The following is a 22,500-nucleotide window of genomic DNA, read 5'->3' as shown; positions in this document are numbered from 1 at the left end:
GCATATCTATTGCACTTTAAAGAAGTATAAAATATTATATAAATATCGTTCTTCAAAGAATTCCATATAAATTTGAGATGAATGGATAGGTGGTTGCTTATTGCCATACCAGATATTTGTTGGTACACTTCACCTTTGAATATAAACTGACAACTACAAATGCACAATCAAGTGATTGAAATAATATGACTTACAAGTGGAGGTAATTCATGTTAGATTAGTTCATTACTAAAATACTTTAAAGTAGAATCTACAGGGACTTTAGTAAAAAGAGAACAAACATCAAAACTAACGAATCTATCAGTGGGTAAAAAGTTATTTTGTTTAATTTATCAACTGAAACTAGAGAATTAAATATGTGAGAATCATAGATAGTTCCAAGTAACGGGGACAAGAGATTGGTATTATATTTCGAAAGTTTATTTGATACTGAGCCATCAATACTGATAATAGACCTCATAGGATTATTTTCTTTGTTTGCATTTTTACTAATCCGTACAAGTAAAATAACGTGGAAACAATTACTGACAACTGACCTGTTAGTTCTTTTTTATCTTTAAGGATTTTTTATGACTTGATCAAGAAGAGGTTTTGTTAGTTTTTTGTAAGTCGTATCATCATCCAGCAGAGGTTGCATATGTGATATGTAGTCAGCTTTATCTAAGATTACTATACTATTGACTTATCAGCTTTTGTGATGTGGATTGTATTGTCTTTTTTAAGATCGGTCAAACTTTTCTGATAATGAGCAGGGAAATTACTTCCATACCTAACATTGGCAGCTCCATAAACAATACCTTTGATTATGTCAACATGATTTTGAGGAAGATCACAATATTTTTCAAATATACATAGGGACGACGCAATCGTTAAAGAAGAGTGTCTATTCGATATGAAGAAGGATAAATCACTCACAATTTCACTTATTTGTTTACTTGATAGATTTATAACACAATGATTACGGGCAACTATTAGTCCAATCACTGCTATCAATAAGATTTTTTAGCTTTCTTTGGAGTTTCTTGTTAGGGCATCTGTAGTCCTTGGAAGTTTTTTGTAAATTTCTTGTTGCAGCAAGTCCCTCCAATCAATTGGGATAGAATGACTGAAAGAAGTTCTGGCTTTTTCTAATTCCTTAAATTTTTGAGTATCTTAGCAATGAACTAATCCATCATGAATTACCTCTTCCTGTGAGTCATATTATTTCCCTCACTAGGTTGTGAATGTGTGGTTGTAAGTTTATATTTAATGGTGAATTTTACCGACAAATATTTGGTATGGCAATGGGAAACCCCTTATCCCCACTTCCCTCAAACTTATATTGAATTCCTTGAAAAACTGTATTTACTTAGTATCATTTATGCTCATTTAAAGTGGTATAGATATGTTGATGATATTTTAGCTGTTTTGCCTTCTGGTGTAGGTGTAAATGATTCATTTCCTAATTTAAATAACCAGGTATACCATCCAATATGTTTACTTTAGAATTAGAAAAAGACAATAGCCTCCCTTTCTTAGATGTTTTAATACAAAGAGAACCATTTTAAATAAAATTCAATATCTATGGGAAACCAACCATGTCCATTTTCAATATTCAGGCCATCACTATAATATCAAAAAAAAACAAAATATCAGTTTTTTTCATCTATGTTTTTTACAAACATTGGGCATTGTCAGTCCCAAGTATTTGCATCAAGAACTCGAATATATATAAAAAATAGGGACAGATTTATGTTATCCTTCACATTTACTAGATATTTGTTATAATAAAGCCCACAAAAAGTTTTATAGTAAAAATAACATAGAGAAAGAAACCCCTAAGAATATTCTCAGCTTGCCTTATTTTAGTGATTTTGAAAACATAAAGTCATTGTTAAACTCTTTTAATGTCAACCTCGTTTTTCCTAAAATACACACTAAAAGGAATGTTCATAAAAATATCTCTAGGAAAAACAACAACATAATATATCCATTTTTGGAACTAGACCTCTCTTTGGCCAATCTAGCAAGGATTTAGAGGTACGAATTAAACAGCATAAGTATTCTGTCAAAACTGAGCAAACATCCAATACTATATTCATTAATGTAAGTGAAAACTCTCACAGAATAAATAGGACTGAAAGTTCAGTGATTACCAGGTCGAAAGATTTCTCCTCACAAAATCTTTTAGAATCCGCTATTAAACAGCTTGCTTCCCGGTTGTAATTTTAACCAGTGGCAGATTTAAGGTGAGGGGTACCTGTTCACTTGGCCCCCTATATATAGAACATTGTTTCCTTCAATAGATCATTATTATAGCAAAAATTTGCTTAGTTATGATTATTTCAACAACTACTACCACTGTATACACACACACACACACACACACACACACACACACACACACACACACATATATATATATATATATATATACATATATATATATATATATATATATATATATATACACCGGAAAATGATAGGCAGAAATCAAGAGCTTTCATCTTTACTAAGACATTGTCAAGGAACGAATGAAATACAGTTGGAAAGAAAGCTACCAGGTAAACAAAAGGATCAAGATTACCAGATGGGTAACTGTCAAAAGGGTAAAAATCAAAGAGATAGTCCCAGGGTTTTCGGATATCACACGGTCACAAGCTTAAAGCTAGATTTAATCATAAGAGACAATGTCTTAGTGAAGACGAAAGCACTTGGATTTCTGCCTATCATTTATTTAACGCAGTCACGTGCATCTTCTGTGATTTTTTAAGCAATAATATATATAATATATATATATATATATATATATATATATATATATATATACATGTGTGTATATGTTTACATATATAAATAATCCTATGTGCCCCCACTGCCATGAAAACTTCTAGATCCACCACTGATTTTAACTGTAGCCTGGGATGTACTATTTGGACCCCTGTATTAGTAAAATGTTCAAGAATGACCAAAAAAATAAAATCACTGACTTAATTGCAAATTAGTTACTTTATATATATCTATGTATTCGTATGTTTTATGTAAAAATGGTTAACTTGCAAAAATTGTGATGGTTTACCTAATAGAGAATTACTGAGTTGTACTTTTATAGCGTTTGTGGTAGTAAGTTACCTTCCGTGTAAAAACTTTTAATTGTTCTGTCCCTGCTTCTCAAGTGTTGGGCCTAATCTTTTGGGAAGCCTCTTATCCCTGTTTTGATAAGTATACTAATTCTTCTGTTGTGTTGGATTCCAGGTACATTATAGTCCTTTGTAATCTCCATATGTTCTTTCTTTGTAAACTTATTTTTATATTTCTTCAGTCTGCTAAGTAAAGGACAAAAAGTCGAAAGGCTTTGCAGAACTCCATTGTTACACTTTCCTCCATAGAATTAGTCTAATACACACACACACACACACACACACACACACACACACACACACACACATATATATATATATATATATATATATATATATATATATATATGTAATAGTATTACACATAAAAATGGAAATGCAACTCATTCCATAATAAAAACATTGCTTTGCTCTGTATAATAGGTCAAGGAGGAAAAAACTCCCGAAAGTACCTAGTCCGTTCAGGATGTGTGCAAATGCTAATTCACCATATTAAGTACAAACAAACACGCATCAGTTCCATGGGTCGGCATGAACTCCCATGAGAAAGTAGATCAAACCTAAGTGTTAGTATTCATTCTCATAACCCCAAAAGTCAAGCATGTGTGTTCGTTTGTACAATACTGTTTCCTTCGTAAGATCAAATTGTGAACTCTATGGCATTCTACGACTATCCCTCCTATACTCAAGTCTCTTCAGAAAGCTCCTATCTCAAGATGTAGTTAAGAAGAATATACATGATAGTTTTTTACACTTCAATATGTTTCACGCTAAACCTTCAACATGAACGGAAGTGAGAAATCATCCTAAGTCCTACGCTAGCCGGCCAACGCAGAGAGAGAGAGAGAGAGAGAGAGAGAGAGAGAGAGAGAGAGGCTAAAGATGCGCCTTGACAACAAACTGTTGTTCACAATAGGGAGTTATAAATGTATATGTAGTGACCTGGTCCAGGTCACTACATACATACACACACACACACGCATATATATATATATATATATATATATATATATATAGTGTATATATATATATATATATATATATGTAGATATATATATATATATATATATATATATATATATATAATGCACTGATGCATATGTATGTATGCATACATACTTACATACATACATACACACATACACACATATATATATATATATATATATTATATATATGTATGTATATATATGTATATATGTATATATATATATATATATATATATATATTATGTATGTATTATATATATATATATATATATATATATATATATATAATATATATGTGTGTGTGTGTGTGTGTGTGTGTGTGTTTATATTTAAAAGTCTCCAGAATTTTGGAAACCATCTAGGAAGGAGAGACGAGCTTGCTTCAACGAATTAATCGAAACTGGTTACCAGTTTCTTCTTGAGAGTCGACTGATGTTGACGTTTCTGCTTGGCGTCTCTGATCTCAGATTTTCCAAAGACTTGATTTTTTTTTCTGAGCAGATTCTTTTTGAAGGGATGCTTTTATACGTGGTGGTTCTAGAGGTAACATTTTCTCGATGAGAGAAGCTTACTTTTGAATAGCCCTACTCCTGAGATTTTTCAGTACTACCTTTTTTTTTTTTTTTTTTTTTTTTTTTTTTTTTTGTGGGAAAAATAGTGAGGTTGAAGTTTGCAAGAAGGGAGGGGAATAGCGGTAAAATGAAAATGAGTTACTGATGATGAATCCATCAGATATTTAATAAAAATTATTTCCAATGCTGGTTATTTTGCTCCTGAATTTAGGGAAAAAGACTAATAAAGGCATATAAAAAAGTGATGGCTGAATAAAATTTTGAAATCAAAGAGACTGAAATTGTGTGAGATATTAAGATTATACATTATCTAGTGCGAACCGTTTCGCTAAATGGACATAAATGATAACGAAACCACACGTAAAAGATTTTATCGATTTCAAAATCAAGCCTTAAGAATAGTATTAAGAGTAAGATGGGGGACAGAATGAGAAAAAGAAGTTCCATCTGCAGGTGAAACAATGGTGGTGAGGATAAGATGGCATGGACATATCATTCTGGGCACCACCCTAAGGGAAAACAGATCCAGGTGATAACCATCAAGCAGTGGGCTGGAGCGAGAAGGGAGGAGATCTGAGGAAGTGAAAGCGCAGGCAAGACATCACTGGAATGATATGACAGAATCCCTTTGCTTGGAATGAAGGCGGCGAAGACATTTTCTGAAAATGTTTGTCAGTAGTTCATTTCCTCTATATTTATTTTTGAATCTTTCTTAGATAATGACCCAACGGGTTTCCACCTCTGCGGCGAGTTTAGTAACAGCCAGTTAGGGATTACCGTTCAAACATGAACAAAAGACTGTAAATGTTATAAAGGTAATGATCCCCCAAAAATATTATTCCTAGATAAAGACCTCGAAAACCCCTGGGTCACTATCAAGGAGATATCGATAATTTTTTTGAGTTCATAAATACTCAACTTTTTCTAAGATTTCATCGAGTGATTTCGTTGGCATTCTCTGCAACCAAGAGAGTGTAACGTTAGAAGAAAAAAGATCCTGCTTTCAGTTTGTCTGTCCCAGAAATTCTAAAGGAAGAGTAGCTATTGATTTGGAAGGCACCACGATGGCATCTCGTCGATCTACGTTTGTCTCAAAATCTCTCCTTGCTTGTCCAAATCTTGCACCGAAGGACCAATCCCACGGATGAAGAAAAGACTAAAAAAAAAAAAAAAAAAAAAAAAAAAGAAAAAAGGAACGAAGAAAAGTCATATACAAACACCGTGAACTGTTTCTGACACGGCAGTTCTCTGCCTTTACAATACCCTCATGGGCAAGAACGGTTTCCCTCTCGATGAGTTGTGAGTTTCAGGCTCCATTCTTTTGCACTCGGATTGGCTGCTGGCCGTTTCTCTCTTTCTCTGTCACGATTCAGCATATTCAGGCAGAAGAGGAATCGTCAAACGCACCAAATGTCTGCCTTGATAATTGGTCTAAGGAGCAGCAGGTAAAAGAAACATTACTTATCACAAGATCTTTTCGATTTTTATTCATGCACGTGCGTACAATATATAGTATACACACATATATGTGTAATATATATATATATATATATATATATATATATATATAGATATATAATAGATATAGATATTATTATATATATATATATATATATATCTATATCTATATATATTTATCTAATATATAAATAATATATATATATATATAATATACATATTATATATATATATATATATATTTATTTCATTCGAGCTAACAATGCCTTTTTAAATATTCTAATTGACCAGCTCTACCCCTCGTAATTGATATATTTCATATATGTACCGAGGGGGAATTTTTTTGGTTGATAATAATTTCGTCCCCCCATGGGATCGAAACCACCGTCCAGTGGACGGGAAACGAAATCAGAAATGGACAGTGACGCTAGCCGACTTGGTAGCGTCACTGTCCGTTTCTGATTTCGTTTCCGTCCACTGGACGGTGGTTCGATCCCATGGGGGGACGAAATTATTATCAACTAAAAATTTCCCCCTCGGCACATATATGAAAATATAATCAATTCAGAGGTGAGGCGAATTAAATATTAAAGGACATTTGTAGCTCGAATGATTTGTATGAATTCACGGTGATGTGATAAGTATTCATATATATATATATATATATATTATATATATATATATATATATATATATATATTATATATATATATATATATAGATCCTAACGGATATTATGAACTGCAAATCTTTAGCTGATGTTTAGATGTTGAAGAGGAAGGGATGAGGAGGTGTTTGTCCAATCCCCAGTTTCCAGTTTTGTTTTGATTTCCTATTTGAGTTGTTATTTTTTCGTTGGTGCATCATTTGAGTTTCTTATGTTTTATGCTAGAGTTTCAGAATTTGACTTTCGATAATCATTTGTTCTTTACAAATAAAAATCTCTTTTTGATAATTCTGGATCTGAGTGAGCGACTTAGGTAATTATGATTTGTTGGTTGTGTTGAGGTTGGTGGAGAGAGAGAGAGAGAGAGAGAGAGAGAGAGAGAGAGAGAGAGAGAGAGAGAGAGAGGAATATGTTCCGCTCGGGGTCAACAGTACCAAGATACCTTCAGCAGGTATAAGTTTTACATGTTGTGACCTCCCCGTGGCATAACACACACACACACATACACACACATACATATATATATATATAATATATATATATATATATATATATATATAGTATATATATATATATAATAGATATATATATATATATATATATATATATATATATATATATATATACTACTATATATATATATATATATTATATATATATATGTATATATATATATATATATTATATATATATATATATATATATATATATATATATATATACACATATACAAGGTGTGAAATTTTTTTTGATTAGAGGCCCCCCCCCTTTACAGCATAAACTAAAATTGATAGGGACAAAAACAAAAGTAATTCAGAACAGGTATTTATTTAAGTATCTCTCTAAGTATTTAATATTTTGTCATCTGCCTGTACCTCTGCCTGCATTCTTGAAGGGTATGATTTCAGCAAATCGCAAAAAAGCTGAGACTTAAACTCCATTTCCCTGAGCACTTCGGTCACCTCTCTTCGCAAGTCGTCGAGGCTTGGTATACCATCATAGTTCACTGTGCATGTTTCAACACTATCCTTTAAGATACTACCAGTGTTTTTGCACACATTAAGGTCAGGGGAACTAACTGGAAATTCACTTGACGAGAAGAAATTGATACCACTGTTTCGAACCAGCTCCTGTGTCTGAAGAGCCTTGAAACATGGTGCCATATCATGCAAAAATGTGACTTCTTCAACAGATAACACATTTTCATGATCTTTGAGGAAAGGAAATACTCTACCAGTAAGCACATTTTCTCTGAAGTATTCACCATTCCATGACTCCTTTTTCTTTGATGATCCACATTAGCCATTTGGCTGAGAAACAGAAAAATTCCCAAACATTCAGGAAATTTCACAACTTGGCGATAGCACACGTCATCGCTGATATCATCCAACTTTGCAGCCCAAATGATGTCATTTTTATGATTTGGCTTCCTGACTGTGTAAATGAAGAATTCATCTGATGCAGAAACATGGAGAAGGTCAGCTTCATCCCAATCTTTAAGAAATGAACCACAAAACCATCCATGGTCTTGTCTCTGTTGCTGAGTGATGTTGGGCTTGCTGATAACATGAAATGGCTTGATACCAGATTTTTTTTAACTCACGATATACAGCACTATAACTTCTCTTCTTTCCCCTTTTTGTTTCTAGTTCAAGCGCCAATTTACGTAAAGACTTTCTTGGTCTACCCACTGCCTCAGCTATGATGTCTTTTGACTCCTGAGAAGGACTTCAGGCCTTCCAAGATTCTCACTCTTTTTGTGATGACAGTCATATGGATTTTCATTCCAGTTTCTTTTAACAAAGGATTCATCTCTCTTTAGGAAAGTGAAATGAAGGATGCGCCAGCATCCCTGGCCTCTCTGAAGGTTATATCCCGGATTCGGTCAATCCATCTGATTTCCTCTGAGTCGTTAGCCCTGGCTGTATCTAACTCCGTCACTCAGTCTGAAAATACAAGAAACGTAAAATGAAAAATAGCTTGATAGAAATTTAAGATAATGTACTTGGAGATAGGCTATAGCAGAACTTCATAACTTTCCATTTGCTCTGTGGAGGGGGCTCTAATTTTGAAACACCTGGTATATATATATATATATTGTTCAGGATTTAAGCCAGAAAACAATAAAATAAAACCCTTTTATAAAGGAATTTAATATATATTATCGAGTTGCTCCTCAGAACTAAAAGTCTTTGTTCTCTCTAAACCATCTCCTCTATTCCTTTCGGCTGCCAGGAATTAATCTCCACAGGTATCATGCAAGGGGTGGAGCATCTCAATGCCAGAGAGAGCATAAAAACCAGGAGACAACCAGGATTCGATCTCAGAAGTCCCATATGCATCCCAGAGCTCAGATGCCTCTCACCTGCAGAAGCGTAAACACACTTCCCCTCTTTTGCTCCCCTGCTTCCTCTGGGGATCCCACATGTGTTCCTTTACCTCCATAGTTCGCAGATCAATCAGCAAATGAGAAGGCAACAAGACCACAGATTTCCAGGTACTGTAGAGAGTAATTTCGGGTGCAGACAGTAATCGCTTTTTGCATTAGTCTGTATTTCGTTTCATTCTTTCCAAGGCGACTTCCCCCTTCTTGGCTCAGCTTCTCACTCCCCAATTTTGGTTCAATGCTGTAATTAATTCCCTTGTGATGCTAGTAGTGATATTAAAACATCCCCTAGTTAATCAAGCAATGTAGTATTCCTTTCTGTATAAGCTTCCAGTCATTCTTTGCCCCCTGTGAGTGAGCTTTGATAGGAAATACAAAGAGAAAGTAATGTGTAACATTTCCCGTGTCCATTGCCTTAGCACTGATGCTAGAATGCACTCTCTTTGCAGACAAACATCATTCCTGGTTGTTGGAGGAAATCTGGGAACCCTTGAGTACGATGCTCTTATTTAGATAACCCACTCTGCGCAAATCATATCTCTGTGTACGGGTCATTTCCTGGCATGTGTTCTGGTGGACCTACCATCAACCACGGGACCTACTCCAGTCCCCTACACCTTAAAGCTGTGAATTGCTGGTCACATAATTTAAATGTAAATATAGTTCATTTAAACTAAGTTCCAGAGTTTTATGTAAATTCCTCCTTTCAGTAATATCGGCCTTCAGCCGTAGATTTTTTGTTTGTATTAACTTCGACCTGCCAGACAAGGCCATTTTAGGAGTGTCAGAAAGTCACATCCCCCCATTTTATACTGAGGGAACGAGACATTTATTACAATATATATATATATATATATATATATATATATATATATATAATGCGTGTGTGGGTGTGTATCAAAACATAATTTCATTATGCAGAAACAGTTTCAGACAGCGGAGCTACAAACCCAGTTACTCGTGCGTAGTTTATAAGTGATGGTAATGAGGAAATTAGATCAGTGTTATATAGCATAATGGCTTTTAAAGAATGATAAGGAAGACAAATAGACAATCATTCTGAAAGACGGTAATGAGCTGAAGATTGGCGTAATCTTGTATAATTGAATCTCTTGGAAAAGGTTTATTTCATAAAAAATTAAAATTATTTACAATTAATTGTCCAAACATAAAGCTATAATTACCGAGAATGGTATAACGCCAAGAGGACTAATTATTCTAGCTCGAATTAAGAGATTAATTCAATGGCATCGGGTGGGGGCTTGGGGAGGAGGCACTCCGCGTGAGGCAGCATCCAATCTTCATTACTTTGTTACTGGAATAGGACGGGATCCTGTTACGGACATACAGCAATTTTTTGCCATCTTTCCACAACAGGATAGTCACAGCTACAAGAGACACACAGGCACGCACGCGCGCGCACGTACCGACGCGCGCACAAACTCAATCCCAATGAGCAGTCGATCCGGAAACGTTTATCATAAAATTCGAAATAGACAAGTTCCTCCGTCCCGTCGGTCGTCTTCATCCTGGAGGAATGTCTCGACGAACTAAGCTTCTAGTTATCAAGTCTTCAAATATTCCGTCCTCTGAGTAAGGAGGGGAGAAGAGTGCATATGAACTGGCTGGAAGAGAAGAGAATAAAAGAGAGATGAGCAGGAGGAATAGTTGGGCTATGAGGGACGAGGAGGAATCCGTTCCAATCCTCCCTAGTCTCCTCCCCCGATCAGCGTGCCTGACCGTTATTAGCCGTAGATTATTGTAGCTTTAGAGACAATCGGATAAACGTAGCTGCAAGGTATTAGGCTTAATTGGGGCTCCATTACCTCCAGTTTCACCTGCTCTTTTTACCCCATTTCTCTCTTCAAGAATAACGGCGGCGGAAATCGTTTGCTGATTTTATTGTTCAACCTCGAGCAGTTTTATTTTATATAAAAGATAATAAAATCAAAATCGTCTTGATCACAGCGTTTATAGTTGTAAAGAGGGCTTTGATTTGATTAGATGTAATTTGATCAGTTTGATTTATGTACAAATCAAATTTATAATCTCTTGGTAGTAGTTTTCTCTGTATGTGGAGACCTTTGTTTGTTCGCTTCTTATTCATTGATCAGGGATAGGCCTATCTTCTTTAAGTTCATTAATTTTCTACTAATATCCGTAAATCGTTCGCCGCAAGAATTTTTTCTGTATGCAGCTGTAACATTGCATCTTACGATATTTTGATGTAGACATGCACACAGCATAAATTTCTGTTTCGTTCGGTCGTGGATAATTTCGTGAGATTTGCACATTTAACGAGAATATCTACATCCGGAAGACTCCGTAATACTGGCCTATGTGCGCTGTCAGATAAAGAAAATGCCATCAGAGGGAGATTTCTACATTCCAGTAACTGCTGCGCAACACGTCTTGACACACACACACACACACGCACGCACACACACACACACACACACACATATATATATATATATATATATTTCGATACGCATTTGCAGTAACATGCGTATCCAAAAATTATATATATATATATATATATATATATATAGTATTATATATATATATATATATATATATAATATATATATATATATATATATATATATATATATATATATGTATAGAGCGTCGGCATTAACCTACCTCCATGATAGCTAATTGCTACGTATGGAATACGTAGCTCTTTTTTTAATTAAATTTTATTGATCACATCACCGTGTTTTACATTCAATGATTAAGCTACAAATGTCGTTTTGTATCCAATTCACGCCACTACGGGGTATATATATATATATATATATATATATATATATATATATATATATATATATATATAATATTTGATTTTAGATAGTAATTAGAAGTAAAAATTTTACATAAAATGCCAAAGTACCTTTTAAACGTCTCATATTCATCTTTTATTGCTGATGATTTGTTGCATAAAAGCAAACTAGAGGCGTCGGACCGTTTCTGTGAGAATCCCCTGAGCAACGTTGATTGGTCTTCGCCTCGTTAAGATTCCATTATGAAAGGTTACGTGATATTCAATAAATCTGCAGTAATCTCTGCAACCAGCAACAAACAAGAAGAAGAAGAAGAGATGAAGAGAGAGAGAGAGAGAGAGAGAGAGAGAGAGAGAGAGAGATAGAGAGAGAGAGATCCCTGACGTGTAGATTTTCTTTCTCTTTGTTTCATGGTACCTTTTCTTACAATTAGCCTATATTATTCTCCTTCCCATCTTATCAATTTCTTTCTTTTTCTTCCGTTTTCTCTTTCCTTTACCAAAGAGGGCCTTGTAGCTACCCATCCCGTCGGCCCCTTATGTAAAGGTAACTCCTTCCAACAAAATTATTTTGACAACAATATCCCTGTTTCCTTTGATTCTTACTGTCATTCTTTTTTTTTTTTTTTTTTTTTTTTTAAACTTACAGGATTAACAAAACTCGTACCCTCATAAAACAGATGAAATATAAGATAATATAAGAAATAGTTTACAGAGAATTCAGGCTCGGTAGGACTGTCAAGTCCAGTCAAAGCCCAGCTTCTCTCGATACCTTATCTCATCTATGGCTCGCATTTAGGCAAGGGGCCATACTGGCATTAAATTAGCTTCATCTCAGCCGGCCCCTAGTTAGTGCAAGGCTTGAACTTACACTAGTTTAGAAAAAAAAGGAAAAGAAAATGATTCCACACGTCTCCACGTGGGCAATATGAAGTTATGATTCACTAATTCATAGCAAAACAAATATGACGCAGTGCAAACAAACGGACTACCGTAAAACTGCGTTAAGTCTTATCTTTATCTTTAACTTGATTTTCTTCCGATAATGTTTTGTGGAAATTTGTGTTGTTTCATATGAATATTGCACCTGATTGAATATAATGACAATAATAATGAAAGTGAGCAGTGCTTTAATCAATAATGCCTCTCTAAGTATACAGAAACTAAGTTTATGACGCAAATGGTGTTGGCCGATATGAACCTCTCTTCTCTTCGCCTGGATAACTTCCACCGGAGCGGGATGAATCATCTATAGTCATTTGAAGTCGTTAGAACCATCAGCGAAATTGCTTCTGGCAGTTAGAAATTAGTCTCATTTAATGAATCACGGCACCAGAGATTAAAACTCCGAAGAAGAAGAAGAAAAAGAAGAAGAAGAAGAAACATGGAGGGAGGCCAGTGTAGCGAACTGTCACTCACAGTGCACGTCTTAGATATGAATTGTATCCTATTATTTCAGAGCTTGTTGTTTGAGCTCATGCGTGTGTATATACAATTATGATGTAACACTGTGAGATTAGCTGACAGTATTTTAGCTTACCCGGGGAGTAACCCTACAACTACTTTGTTGTTGTTGGGGGAGGTGGGGGTGTGTTAGGAAAGCCTGTAAAGGTGTGAACAAGGTACATCACGTTGAGTTAAAGATTCAGGAATTTTGGGATAGGATGTAAAAATTAAATAATGTGCAGATTAAACAGAACAGAAATATAATTTCTAATGAGATATAGTGTAATATTTTAATTTTTGTTGGTGAAACAACAGCATAGATTTTAGCATGTTTTAATTTATTTGATCTACTGAAATTTAGTCTGTATTTCTGTTGAATTATTTTGTGTTTCCACTTTCAGCTGAGAATATATGAACGTGTTTAAATTTTGTCCTTTTTATTTGATCCTTGTTGTTAGTAGGAGTAGTACTAATTACGAGTATTAATTACGAAGTTCACTTCACGTTAAGTTAGGAATTTAATGTTCCAACTTATGCATCAAGGGGAAACTTGCCCGCATCCCGAGTAAGCTGTAGGCAGGATCACGCCTTGTTTGGTTTGTTAAGATATGGAGGAAGAGTTATTAAAATCAATTAAACTATACGGACTTTTTTCGAATGAGAAAACAAGTAACATGATGACATTTTTGTTTTATGTAAATACATTGTATCTGTTATCTTGATGTTAACATACATATTCAGTTTTCATGTCCATATCTCCAAAGATTATGTTTACCGATTTGTATTTACTTGCTTTCATAGCAGGATTGTTGTGTAATTGCTGGTATATTAATCTATATTCTGCTCCAATCAGTGCCTTCGAAACCTTTCAAGTTGCAACTTCTCGAACCTCGAGGCCTGTTGGCCCTGGGAAATACATAAAAACCTGCAGTGTATGCGTTACTGGTTTGCCCACCCTTGGCCACAAAAATATCATCCGAACTACCTCCAACCCTTGCACCAATGACTCTGGCGCCTAACAGTACCTGCGCCTAACACAAATTCTGTGCTTGAGAACAATTCTCTTTACTTTAAACAGTACCTACCAATTGAACTGTACCGTCGTCGAATCTGTTATACAATCTGAGTGTGCAGCCTTCTCTGATAAGGAAATTAACGTTGCAGATACAGAATGCAAAGACCTAATATCAGATTCTATTCTCCAGGAGTGATCGGCGAAAAACTTATCCTCTCTCAAGAAAATATCATTTATCACTAAGTGGCTAAGGACTTGCTTGGTGGAAATCTCCCCCACTGACTCTTATAGTCTGCCTCCATGGGGGTGCCTGCTGCCCTAAGTCTGCCTGCAGTGTACGATACTGCAGCAAATGCCTCCCAAACCACAAAGTTTCTCAGAAAAAATGAGGAAACAAATAATCTTTCACTGATCTGGGATGTGATCAAAGGAGTACAGGAATCATTCTGCAGACTTACAGCAAGCCACCAGACTCTTTTGAAAGAGGCATCTATTATTTCCTTGCCTGCTGCCAGCATCATGGGAAAAGTAGGGGTGCGACGTGAGGTCGAGGTGACTGCACCCCTCACAAGTGGAAAACACCCTGTCTCCCAAGGATGAAGCACTCACATCACCCAGAGACCTATTGGAAGGGACTGATGGACTCCCAACATCCCCTCCTTCCCCAGTGCCTCCAGTGGAAGATAGATCCTCAGTCAAGATCACCAGCCTTTATTAGTCTTTCGACCTTATCTCTCCCTCAGCACCCCATGGTGGCTGATATAATAATGATCATGAAAGGATTGGCAGCTGACAGACAAGCCAGTAGAAAGAAGTCTCTCATTTGCCAGCTGGACTGAAGCCCAACCATCGGGAATCACCTTGCTCGAAACCAGAGAAGAGATGTCATATTCTTATTCACAATTTGCGCTCATCAGTGAAGCTAAACGTTAAGGCATCATGTCTCCACACCCTCATAATTCAATTGTTTGTTTTGTTTGTATGGTGTTTTTACGTTACATGGAACCAGTGGTTATTCAGCAACGGGACCAACGACTTTACGTGACTTCCGAACCACGTCGAGAGTGAACTTCTATCACCAGAAATACACATCTCTCACTCCTCAATGGAATGGCCGAGAATCAAACCCGCGACCACCGAGGTGGGACGCCAACACCATACCAACCACGCCACTGAGGTGCTCATGATTCAATTGTGACTTGCAACATTAGCTACGATCTTGCAACAGGCTACGATCACATCAACTGACAGGTGTCATTCAATACCCCCATCCCCCCTACCTACGTGAACCCCGTAACTGATTGCCTACTATCTGCTGTTAACTGGGACTTTAAAAATCACTAGAAAACTAGGTCCATTCAGGATGACCTCAGAAAATAGGTTATGGTCAATAGTTCAATTGGCAGACACCTTATTTTGCACTAACCACTGTAAATGTAGAAATAACCATCACAGGAGAGATATGAAAGAATTCTATTCAAATATAATATCTGCTGTGCTTACCTCCGGCAGGGATTATTTTAAATTTTGTTAAGGCAACTCCCGTAACATACCTGGCTGGAATGACTTAGTTAAAGATCTGTATGCACATTCAAGAGAAATGTTTTTACTGTGGAGGCAAAAAGGTAGCCTTAGGGAAGGACACTTTGCTCTGCTAATAAAACAAGTGCGAGTGCAGTTTAAACTTGCAGAATAAATGAAAAGCAATAAGAGCTGATGCAATGTCTAGAAAATTAGAATCTGGCAATTACCTTCATCTTTGGAGGGCCATTCAATCTCTAAATCCCATAACCAAGAAGCTATCACAGAGAGTAGGAGAAGCCATCGATGATAATGCAGAATGTGAAACTATCAATTCAGCGCCACCCTAAATTGTATAAACGTTCAGACTCCCAAAGGGAAGTAAGATACCTCCTCAATGGATAGCATTCAATTTTATTTCATCTTACCTAACAATATCACGCTGCTGTGATGGTTGGTCTTCCTGCAGAAACTTTCAAATTCTGTCACCCGATGATTTAGATTTTGCTAACTGCCTTATTCAATGTGTTCATAATTCAGATTTTCTCATAGACTCACTACTCTTAGTCCACTTAAGACCATTAATCAAGAACAAGCTAAAGGATGCAGCTGACCCTGGCAATTTATCTTACTTGATTGCAATTGCTACAATTACATCAAAGAAACTTGAGTAGGCTCTCCTACTGAAACTTCTACTATGTTTTGCAGATATGAGAAGAGCATTTGACAGAATAAACTACCTGATGCTCTTTCTGAAGCACGCAAAAGAGGCAAACCTCTATATTTCATTGGCATTTTACATTGCTGGTTCTCCACACAGCAATTCTGTGTCAAATTGGGTAATGTATTGTAGTAGAACTTCGGTTCCCTAAACGGTCTCCTGCGAGGAGGCATTCTCTCTCCATACCTGTTTAATACGTACACAGATGCCATAATTATCAAACTTAATTCATTCCTATCGGATGTACTATCAACGAAACAACAAGAGCCAAGTCTTCAGTGACATATCAACAAATGTCGCAGGCATGCAGAGGAATGTGATATCCTATATAATGAAATCAAGACCTAGTGCATGTCGCTGCTCCCGATAATCACTTAAGAATATTACCGAACCACAAATCTTCCTTGGACACGCCATCGTGTGGAATTAGTGCAGTGAATTTCCATATTTAGGCATCGTCATCACAGATGACCTGGAAGACACGAGACAGAACAGAGGCATTGTAAACTATGGTGCTGCTGGTAACGTGGTTGTAAATAGTCTTGCCGTCTGTCACTGAGACACGAAACTGCCGCACTTTGGCTTGTACTGCTACATGGCACCATATGAGTGTTCCCTTTGCTCAAACTATACCTGAAATGTCTTGAAACTATCACTGTTGTTCACAGTGACATTTTGAGACACCTCACGAACACATCTCGCTACCACTCTGATGTTCATAGAAAACCGCCTGGATAATTTAAAAATCATTGTTAGGCGAACATGTCAAGTCTGATCACCCGACTAGGAAACAGCAGCAATTTGCTCATAAAAAAGCATGCCTCACCAAAGCATCCTAAGCAGTGAGGCAAGATTCTCAAAATATGGGAAAGATGGCATAATGAGGCGTCTGTTTCATAAATAACGTTATCTTCCTTCACACATGGGTGTCCTGAGTTGGTATACTTATTCCCTATTTTTGCAATTATTAAGTTTCATCTGCAGAATCTGCCATTATTATTATTATTCTATGATTATTCTACGGTGGAAATGACTGATTCACCAGGTCTTGTTGGCGTATAGGCCACCTGAAAGGACAGCACTCGGTCTTTACACAAAAGAAGGCGAATGAGGCACAAACAAGTTATACAATTTCAATATAAAATAAACAACAATCCTAACACTACAACACTTTTCCACCCAAACACTAAGTTACAACCAAACCATTGTAACTCGTTAAGTCACAAGGAAAATGAACATTGACACTTGAATTAATGCTAAACTTCCTTTCACGTTCACTGGGATCGAGGACACTTCAATTTTCAACGATACATAAGCCCTAACTATCGATACAATGAATAAGCAAGGCAACTCACAGCCACCACTTGGTGGAGGTCGAAATCCTGGCGCAAAAACGTGGAGCAGACTTACATACGTGCAGCTTCTATGGTATCTCTTGCAGAAAGGAAGCTTCCAGCTGCCCCAAACTCATCGTATCCTGAACAGTTAGTTAATATTCGCATTTTATAACTCTTAGCTAGTATCATGATTCATCTATGCTAATGTAAAACTCAAATGCAGAAAATGAATTGAAATGTTCTCAATGATCTTACGTGGTTAACTCAATAAAGATTACAAAACATTGCAATTCAGCAGAGAACCATTGCATTGTTGTTGCCAACTGGGTTTCAAGCAATTCAGCTGTAGGTACAAGGCAGAAACAAGTCAAGGAAAATGGTGCACTCATTTTTCACAACATCCTCTACTTCCCAAAAAAGGGAAGGGCCCTTAGCAGAATGGGAAGTTCAGATTGGTGGGGCAAGGGCGCATGGTCTTAGGGAGAGTCGAGGCCTAGAAGCGTACGCAACGCTACAATACCTGTCTAGCTCTCAACGACAAAATACAATTTCCCTTCTGAGTGATCACTCTACTCAATGCTAATATCAACAAAGGTAATACAATCATCAAGCAAATGAAAAATGAACATCAATGCAATCAGAAATGCAGAGGCAATACAAGCAGTAAGCAATTGGACAATGACTATCAATGCAATCAACAATGCGAAGTTAATAGAAGGAATAAGCAATTGGACCATGAATATCAATGCAATCACCAATGCAAAGGCAATACAAGCAATAAGTAATTGGACAATGAACATCAATGCAATCAGCAATGCAAAGGTAATACAAACAAATCAAACAATATCAAGGTAATATAGGTTAATGCACTCATCAAGGCATTATCAATATTAATGCAACGGTAATCGAATCTTCAAGGAATATCAGGCAAGTAATACAATCAAATCAAACAATATCAAAGTCAATAGCAGTGCAAGCAATCAACTAGATCAATGTTAATATCGAGGCACTTAAAAATGGACAATAGCAATACGATATCAATACAACATAAATGCATATAATTAGTCTCTGCTAGTAAAGTAGAAATTGAATCATGGCTCCTCACAGAGCGTCCTACTGATCATCATCTGTATCAATGAGCAATAATCAACATGCTTGGAACAAGCAAAACCGTCTCCATCAAGGAGGAATATATCACTATAATCAAGAGATTCTCTTGGCACATTGGTTGCTCGTATTCGTTCATGTGCATACAGACTTTTTCAATGCATAATGCGCCTCAAGCCTCGTTTGGGTGGCCTTCGATCCAGGTAGCACAGAGTTACATTTGGACATAGGAAACATTACAATTTGCTTCAAGTACACTACTACTTATTTTTGTGAAAATGTCTGCTGACTGCCAATGCCTTTTCACAGTTTGCCTCTAATTGGTTACGCTAAGCACTACATTACTTTGTCTTTCACCCACTCCGACATTTTCTGTCTCTGTTCAATTGCAGCCTTTCTTTTCAGTTTCTAAACTATTCACTGCTCCACTCGCTCCCTCTCTATCACTTTTTGTCTCTCTCTCTCACTCATCTCTAGTCTTTCAGTCTGTTGACTCACACTTTACTACATCATTCTCTGCTGGTTCCACCCATTTCTGTTTGCATCGTTACCTTCCTTGTCCTGGTTCTCTTCTTCTTCCTGTTCGTCGTCGTGAGCATTTATCTCCTGTGGATGATGTGTTCTACTGCTGAGAGGTGTTCCTCGCCCTCACAGAGCACCTTTATGGATCTCATAATCCTCTCTCATCAGGATATATTGCGACAATTTTACCAAGAGGCCATTGGCTGCACTTTCTTGGGTCTATCTAAACCAACACAATGTCTCTCTCACGTAGTGTAGTCAGTGGGCTTTCCTGGAAGTCCCGCCATGCTGCCTTCTTGAAAGCGACCTCAGGTAGCCATCTCTCCAGTGGTGTTTGAAACATTCAAGCATTTCTGGCAGGCGGAAATATTGGTGACGCAGCTGCCTTTTGGTCAAATTCTGATACATACTTCACGAAGGTACCACTGGCGGCAGCAGCTAGATCACATTGCCTCGGCCGAAATGTGAGGGCGTGAGGACTTCTTCCCCCCTTGCATCCCCTGTGTGCATCAGTGGGCGGTTGTTAACCACTGCTTTGGCTTCCTTGATGAGGGTGCAAAGCTGCTCTTCGGTGAACACAGTTCGTCATAGGGTGGTTGCAAGCAACTTGTTTGACTACCCCTATCATCTTCGAAAAATCCTCCCTTCCAGGGAGACCTAGGAGTCTGGAATATCCATTGATTCTTTTATTTTTTCTGGATGAAATGTTGTTATCGCTGTAGACAGTGGATGGCACTCCTTGTGTGGCAGCAAACCTCCAGTCACACTGTAGGAAAGAGGTGCAGTTGTTCCATGTAGACTAACTTTAAAAAAGGAGCTCCTTGGCAGCGTCCAAATTTTAAAACACAGTTCATTATTCTTGTTAAAGAAACAAAATCAATGTTACTCCCCCTTAAATTCCATAGTTCGGCGCGCGTAGTCAGGGTCCCTTCTTCTCGCATCTCTCTCAGGGCAGCAACAACTAGGACTCGGTGTTGAATGGATGATTCATCACCACTCTCTAGCAGTTCAGCCAGGCCCTTTTGATGTAGAAAGGCAGGTCCCTCATACCACAGGTGATTCTGGCTCAGGCTTTTCAGTGTAGAGTCTCGTTTCAGGATATCTGCTGGTTTCTGCTTGGTGGGATCGTGCCGGAGATCAACTGCACATTCCTGTTGGATAGAATTGATTTCCCCCACCCTGTTTGAGATGAAAGTTTTCCTATTTCCTTCCTTGCTAGCTACCCATGCTATAGCCACTTTACTGTCAGTCCAAACGGTTACTTTCTGAAAATTTAGGAACCTTTTTAGATGCTTCCCTGACCTGAAATCCCAGTAACAAAGCTAAATAAATCCAGTTTGGGAATGGTTCAGTCTGGCTTGTTTTCTTGGGGTTACTCTCATTTTCGATGTAAGGTGTTAACTTGTCCCTCTGTTTGTCTAACATACGCTGTAGTCCCATACGCATTGCTAGAAGCATCAGTTAAAAGGTGTAACTCGGTTTCTCCTAACATGATCCCCCTTTTGAATTTCAAGGTGTGAATGTGGATGAATTCTTCAAGAATCTTATTGTCTTGTTCCTCTTGATCCCTGCACAAACAACATCCCAACCTAACCCTGCTTCCCATAGTTCTTAGAGGAAGATCCTACCTCTCACAAAAATAGGGCTTACGAGCCCTAAGGGATCGAAGTTGGAGACAAGCAACAAAAATAGCTTACATTTCATGAGTGTAGTGCCCTGCCCGTTCCCACTGACTCCCTTACATGGCTTCAGACTTAAGCAGTCATTCTTCCTATCCCAAATCATACCTAACATTGATATTTTCCTAGGTGCCTTGCTTCATATTTGTTGATCAAAATATATAATGTTACTGGCATGTGGGCCTCGTCTAGTAAGGAATTTATACGTTCAACATAATCCTTCCCAATCTCCTCTAAGGTTTCATATGTCTGTAAATAGTTATCTACATAATGAATAATGAATAAACAAGGCAACTCACAGCCACTACTTCGTGGAGGTCGAAATTCTGGCGCGCAAACATGGAGCGACTTAAGTGCATGCGGCTTCTATGGTATCTCTTGCAGCCCTAGACTCGTCGTATCCTGACCAGTTAGTTAATATTTGCCTTTTATAACTCTTTGCCAGTATCATGATTCTTCTATGTTGATGTCAAATTTAACTACATAAAATGTATTGAAATGTTCTCAATGATCTTACTTGGATAACTCAATAAAGATTACAAAACATTACAATTCAACAGAGAACCATTGCGTTTTTGCCTCCAACTGGGTTTCTCGCAATCCCGCTGTAGGCACAAGGCAGACACAAGTCGAGGAAAATGGTGCACTCATTTTTCACAACTATTATTATTATTTTTGAAAGATATTGCTGCATCAGCTGCATTCAACTTGTAAATAGTCTTCTCTTATTTTTCTAATAATAGCTTTCTCTCTGCTATTAAAACTGGCGAGTATTGAGCCGGTATTACTCATCAGGAGGAGTCAATTTCAGGGATAATGGTTACAAATTTATTTATTTGTTACTGTAAATGAACAAATAGGTCAAAATATAAGTTAATATAGTGGCCAACTTCGCGACCTTCAACGACGAGAAGCGTCTTGAAGAAAACTTCCTTCAACCAATGGCGGGAGTGGCATTGCGCCACCGGCCAATGAAAACGCAGCTAGCGGTTGACCCCCTGCTGACCTGCTGCTATATATTGAGTGATCTTGACAGCACCAACAGTCTGCTCCGATCCACTGCCGTGATCATGCTCGGATTATACCGAGAGAAACGTTGGCCACTATATTAACTCATATTTTGACCTATTTGTTCATTTACAGTAACAAATAAATAAATTTGTAACCATTATTCC

This window comes from Macrobrachium nipponense, chromosome 2 (assembly GCF_015104395.2).
Source record: "Macrobrachium nipponense isolate FS-2020 chromosome 2, ASM1510439v2, whole genome shotgun sequence".
NCBI classification, from domain to species: Eukaryota; Metazoa; Arthropoda; class Malacostraca; order Decapoda; family Palaemonidae; genus Macrobrachium; species Macrobrachium nipponense.
The sequence above is the reverse complement of the archived record's forward strand: the minus strand, read 5'-3'. Positions refer to the sequence as shown.